The sequence below is a fragment of the Bos indicus x Bos taurus genome, chromosome 1 (genome assembly GCF_003369695.1).
Source record: "Bos indicus x Bos taurus breed Angus x Brahman F1 hybrid chromosome 1, Bos_hybrid_MaternalHap_v2.0, whole genome shotgun sequence".
Lineage (NCBI taxonomy): Eukaryota > Metazoa > Chordata > Mammalia > Artiodactyla > Bovidae > Bos > Bos indicus x Bos taurus.
The window spans coordinates 127045609-127052519 of record NC_040076.1 but is presented as its reverse complement, the minus strand read 5'-3'; the positions used below and the strand labels follow the sequence as shown (position 1 = coordinate 127052519).

General features: G+C 41.4%; 1 long non-coding RNA gene across 1 annotated transcript in view; it reads right to left on the bottom strand.

The window, feature by feature from the left end:
- Window positions 1–5899: 5899 nt before the first annotated feature.
- LOC113894382 overlaps window positions 5900–6911 on the bottom strand; it is a 30298-nt gene continuing 29286 nt past the window's right edge. Inside the window, exon 6 of the long non-coding RNA XR_003511559.1 lies at window positions 5900–6000. This is a non-coding gene — a long non-coding RNA (uncharacterized LOC113894382). The remainder of the gene's footprint in view (window positions 6001–6911) is intronic.

The window sequence follows — 6911 nt, the reverse complement described above, 5'->3', positions numbered from 1 at the left end:
CAGACTCTTTTGTTGACCGTGATGGCTACTCCATTTCTTCTAAGGGATTCCTGCCCGCAGTAGTAGATATAATGGTCTTCTGAGTTAAATTACCCATTCCAGTCCATTTTAGTTCACTGATTCCTAGACCACTCATTATAAGCACCTAACTCCATTTTCCCATGCATCGTGAAGCAAAAGGGAAACCAAGCTCTTTCATCCACCTGAGAGACATCCACTCTGCAAAGCGGGGAAAGGATGAGCAGCACTAATCTATGTCCAGCAAAGATCATCCACTCTAGCGGGAAGACTATTTTGGCAATCACATTATTTAAACTTCCTAAAATGGTCCTAATTTGCAATATTCTTTCTTTCTTTTTTTAAATAGTCTTTATTTTTTATTAAAAAGTTAGTATTGATTGATTTGGCTGTGCTGGATCTTTGTTGCTCCTCAGGCTTTTCTTTAGTTATGATGAGCTGGGGCTGCTCTCTGGTTGCTGTGCTTGAGCTTTTCATTGAAGTGACTTCTCTTGTCACAGAGCATGGGGCTCTAGAGTGTTCGGGCTTCAGTAGTCATGGCTCCCAGACTCTAGAGCACAGGCTCAGTAGTTGTGGCACATGGGTTTAGTTGTAGGATCTTCCTAGGCCAGAGATCAAACCCACGTCTCCTGCACTGGCAGGCGGATTCTTTACCACTGAGCCACCAGGGAAGCCCACAGTACACTTTCTTACTAAGAGAGTATTACCACCCAACTTTTGATTTGGAAACTGTGGTGCTAATACAGTCAGTGAGGTTGTGTGTCCACAAGCCTGCAAATGAGACAGATAAACACCACATGAAGTATACTGAATTCTTTGAATTCAGAGGAGCAAGGGGCATTTCTGCCTGGGAAGATGAGGGAAAACATTTGAACCGGACCTTGAAAGCAAGTTAAATTTTAAGAGACTAGATTGGTGGGATTTTCCAGGCAAGAACACTGGAGTGGGTTGCCAGTGCCAGGGACAGGGGAGCCTGGTGGCTGCCGTCTATGGGGTGGCACAGAGTTGGACACGACTGAAGCGACTTAGCAGCAGCAGCAACAGGGTGATGGGAAAGGCCGTCTAGGCCAAAGGAACATAGGAGCAAAGACAGAGAAGCAGAAAAGCACGAGTCACTTTTCAGGAACCACTCATGATCTGTTCAATAGTCTACTTTATATGAAAGTGGCAAAGGATTAAGTTAGAATGTAGTTTGAGTCTGCAGGGCGAAGAGCCTGGAATGCTAGGGTAATGAATTTGTGCTTTATACTCTCTAAGTAATGGATCACCACTAAAGGCTTTTTTTTTCCTAATATCTTTATTGAGATACAATTCATATATCATATAATTCATCCATTTAAAGTGTATAATTCAGTGGTTTTCAATACATTCACGGATATGTCCAACCAGCATCACAGTCAATTTTAGAACATTTGCATCACTTCAGAAAGAAATCTTAGGGACTTTCCTGGTGGTCCAGCGGACACTTTCAATGCAGGAGGCACAGGTTTGAACCTTGGTCAGGGAATTAAGATCCCACACGTCTGGCAGTGCGGCAAAAAGAAGAAAAGAAAAAAGAAGAAACTTTATATTCTTTGTCTGTCACCTCTTAACCCTTCATCCCCATTCCAGGGCTAAGAAACCACTAATCTCTGTTCTGGACATTTCATATGAAAGAAATCATATAATATGTGGTCTTCAGTAACAGGCTTTTTCTGCTTGGCATAATATTACCATTGATGGTTTGAGCAACAGAATTCTCTGATCAAAGCGGCTCTTTAGAGAGAATGTTCTAGATGCAGATAGTGGAAAGAGGCTGGAAGGCCAAAGAGAGCCATTAGAATGAGTAGCTGTTTCGGGGTCATGTGAGCACTCAATAAGGAAATTTTAGCTGCACGCAGAAGACATAGAGCTATAAACAACTTAAATAACAGGGACATATTATCTTACTCACAGGAAATCTGGAGATGGGTGTTTCTGGATTGGTTCATGGCTTACCAGTGTTGCCAAGAACCCACATTCTTCTATCTTTCTCTCTATCATCTGAGTATAGTAGCTTTTATGCTCTGACTTTTCTCCTCATTGTTGCAGGACATCTTGTTTCTCTTTAAGCTATCACTTCTTCATATAGTTGCTTACAGAAGCATGCATTTTGGTTTTTAACAAGAGCAAACTTTTTCCTACACTGTGTAGCCTGTGTAGCCTACCCCACAGACTTTCCCTCAGGGACCACTGTCAGGACCACAGCACATATCCATGCCTCAGCTTGGGTATGCTGAAAATGTGCTTGTCTGACATTGTCAACTTCTATGATGGGTCGTGGTCTCTGCCAGCAAGAAGGAAGAGAGAGGGGGGTATTTGGGGGCAGGCAAACAACAATGATTGCTATAAGGGCCAAAGAAGACTCGGGATGGAACAGCATTCTTAGTCCAACAAAGGACAGTCTTTCCCAAAGATGGCAGTGACCAGGACAGTCAAATGATACAGTGAGGACAAGGAGAACGAAGACCAAGAAGAAGGTGATGGCATTGGTTCTTGGTCACTGAAAGTGAAAAAGTGAAAGTGAAAGTCACTCAGTCGTGTCCAACTCTTTGTAACCCCATGGACTGTAGCCTGCTCGATTCGTCTGTCCATGGAATTCTCCAGGCAAGAATACTGGAGTGGGTAGCCTATCCCTTCTCCAGGGGATCTCCCTGACCTAGGGATCAACCTGGGGTCTCCTGCATTGCAGGTAGATTCCTTACCAGCTGAGCAACCAGAGAAGCCCTTAATTATGTTGTATATCTTTAATTATTATCTTCTAGAAAGAGGACAGAAGAAGGTAGTAGATTGTAGAGCTTTGAGAAAAGAGGAGATAGATGGTAAAAAAAAATAACAAAAGAAAAAGTACAAAACATTTTAAACAGAAGCAGGAGAAAGACTGGGCAACAAGATCAAATGAAAAGTGTTTTTCAAGATGGAAAGACTCTTGTGGATAACAAGATAACTTATTAGATATTAATTTGTGGCTTTTGTTCTCACTACCATAGGTCATAATCATGGAGATTTAAATAATGGATTAAAAATGGTTGAAAATATATTTCAAAATTAGGAGTACATTTGTTTCTCTGTTTGTTTGTTTCTAATTTTATTTATTTATTTCTGGCTGTGCTGGGTCTTTGTTTCTGTGCGTGGGCTTTTCTTTGGTTGCGGCGAGTAGGGGCTACTCTCCAGCTGTGGTGCGAGGGCTTCTCATTGCCGTGGCTTCTCTTGTGGCGCACGGGCTCTAAAGCATAGGCTCAGTAGTTGTGGCACACGGGCTTACTTTCTCCATTGCATGTGGGATCTTCCTGGCTCAGAGGTGGAACCCGTGTCTCCTGCATTGGCGGGCATATTCTTTACCACTGGGCCACCAGGGAAGCCCAGGAGTACATTTGCTTAACATTAAAAACCAAAGCGATCTTAGAGAAGACAAAAAGCACAAAAGCCATAAGAGAAAGCACTTGGTGACAGATTTAAATGTGTTGGATATGTAAAAATATACTACACATAGTATCAAAAGATCAGTGACAAAGTAGAGAAAAGTGTGTATTTGCAACACACAGCTAATATGTGCCTAAAATACCTGATATAAAAGAGCACCTGCAAATTGATAAGAAAAGAACAAATCAACAGGAAAATAGGCAAAGGATATGGAAAGGCAATTCACCAAGGAGACAAACAAATGATCAATAAAATTACTAAAAGTTATTCAAACTCACCCATAATACTAAAACCTATATAGTTATCACTATAATCTGGGCACTGTTCATAGAGCTTTACATCTAGTTACTTATGTAATCTTCATAGCAACCCTGTGATGGGTACCTTATCTCTGTTTGGCAAATGTGAAAAGAATTAAGAATCTCAGTTAAGGAAATACAGACATTAAGTGTCAGCATTTTGGCTTCAGACTCTGCTCTTAACAACTATACTTAGAGTCAAGAAAATGCAAATTAAAACAAAAACAAGATGCCAAATTTTACCCATCAGATGGGTAAAACTTAAAAAGTGTGATAATACCCAATGATGGCAAAGGCATGAGAGAATATTTCGTCTCATATACTGCTGGTAGGAGTATGACTTGCTTCAGCTTTTTAAAAAAAACCATCTGTAAATATCTATTAAACTTAAAAATACACACAAAACATTTGAGTCAACAATCTCATTTGGACAACCTATTCCACAGGAGTAAAAGTATGACAGTATAAATGGAAGAATATTTATTGCAGCATTGCTCTAGTGGCCAAACAAACAAAAATACCTGGGGCAAAAGCTCTGTCTACCAGAATGACTGAGCAGCATATGATTTGCCATACCAAGAATGAGTTAGATTACTCTTTCCCAAACTTGAATCTACCTTATACCATTAAAACATTCTTTTTAAAAATATTTATTTATTTGGCTGCGTGGTATCTTAGTTGTGGCACTCTCATTGCATCACGCTGATCTTTCTTTGTAGTTCACAGACTTGGTTGCCATGCATGGGCTTAGTTCCTCCATGGTATGTGGGATTTTAGTTCCCCTGCCAGGGACTGAATCCAAGCCCTCTGCATTGCAAGGTGGATTCCAGCGGACCACCAGAGAGGTCCCTCATTAAAACAATCTTATTTGAGTTGGCTTCAGAGTTCTCCAGAAAAATAGAACTAATAGGAGATATATTATCTCATATATATATATAGACACACACACACACATATGGGTATATATATACATAGATACACACACGTATATGTACCCATATATAGACAGAGAGACAGAAAGACACAGAGAGAGACAGGATTTATTATAAGGAATTGGTCACACAATTATAGGGGCCTAGAAGTCCCCTACACCATCTGCAAGGTGTAGCCCCAGGAAAGCCAGTGGCATAGTCCTGAGAACCAGGACAGCCCCTGATGTACATCTCAGTCAAAGGGCAGGAGAACGTTGATGGCCCAACTCGAGCAAGAAGACAGAAAGAGGCCAGATTCTCCGTCTCTGCCTTTATGTAGTAGTCACGCCCTCAACTGATTGTCTGACACTCAATCACACCGCCCAGGAACCACATCAGGGAAGTCCATCTACTTTACTCAGTCTACCAACTGAAACGCTAATCTCGTCTAAAAACATACTCACAGACACACTCAGAAATATTGTTTAGCCAGGTATCTGGGCACCCTGTGATCCAGTCAAGTTGGCACATAAAATTGGCCAGTACATTTTGGAATTTGCTAGGAAACAAAGGTTTATAGCCCCACAATCAGTTGAAAACCAGTATTATCTGCTATACCTAGAAAGTATCTGTAATAATTAATACAATAGCAAAAGGACGTTATTTATTTCTAGTTAGATAGCATGTTACAGAAGATCCCAATCCTGAGCCAAACTCTCTACAAGAGTGAACTTGCTACCATCAGAGAGATATTAAAGCCCTACCATGTGAGGCAGTATCATCTTTTTTGTTGTTGTTCAGTAGCCCAGTAGAATCCCCAACTCTTTGTGACTCCATGGACTGCAGGATGCCAGGCCTCCCTGTCCCTTACCATCATCTCTTGGAGTTTGCCCAAGTTCATTTCCATTGCATCAGTGATGCCATCCAACCATCTCATCCTCTATTATAGGCCATCTAAATTTCTTGAATGGGATTTCTCTGATAGCCCCATTGGTAAAGAATCAGCCTTCAGTGCAGGAGATCCTGGTTCAATTCCTGGGTCGGGAAGACCCAATGGAGAAGGAATAGGCTACCCACTTCAGTATTCTTGGGCTTCTTTTGTGGCTCAGCCGGTAAAGAATCAGCTTGCAATGCAGGAGACCTGGGTTCGATCCCTGGGTTGGGAAGATCCCCTGGAGAAGGAAAAGGCTACCCACTCCAGTATTCTGGCCTGGAGAATTCCATGGACTGTATAGTCCATGGGGTTGCAAAGAGTCAGACACGACTAAGCAACTTTCACTTCACTTCACTTCAAGTTTCTTGCAGTCCGTGGTACTCAGCATCCCCAACTTCTGGAAACAAACAGGAGATTATTATAATACATATAATATGACATATATAATAATATATTATAAACAGATTATTTCCATTTATTTATTTTTGTGGTGTGCCACGTGGCATACAGCATCTTAGTTCCCCAACCAGGGATTGAACCTGTGCCCCCTGCAGTGGAAAAGAGGAGTCTTAACGATTGGATAACCAGGGAAGTCTCCAGGAGATCCTTATTTTTGATCTGAAGAGAGATTCAGAATTTACTAAATTACAAAAGCAAGTTGTGAAGCAACCCAGCTTTTGTATACAACAAGCAAATTTAAAAGAATCCTCTATATGTGGATTGAGGCTTGTCTTGATGAGCACATGGAGAAGCAGATGAATATTAAGTATTACCATAGGACATTGCCATTTTAAGTCAGAAGTGATCTGAAGTTGGCATTTTAATATAGTCCCTCCTAATAAACCACCAAGGATGTTAACACTGATTATGTGAAAGTATTTTATTACTTTGCTTTTAATTATAAGCGTGTATGGAGAAGGCAATGGCACCCCACTCCAGTACTCTTGCCTGGAAAACCCTATGGACGGAGGAGCCTGGAAGGCTGCAGTCCGTGGGGTTGCTGAGGGTTGGACACGACTGAGCGACTTCACTTTCCCTTTTCACTTTCCTGCATTGAAGAAGGAAATGGCAACCCACTCCAGTGTTCTTGCCTGGAGAATCCCAGGGACAGGGAACCTGGTGGACTGCCATCTATGGAGTCGCACAGAGTCGGACACGACTAAAGTGACTTAGCAGCATAAGCATGTATTGCTCTCGTATTTTTCTCTATTCTAATTTTAAAATACCTTAAAAGAAATGAAAGAGAGCCATTAGTCTGAGCTGCTGAAAACTGGGAATAAGCTGCAAGTCTTTGTTTATGTGTCAATT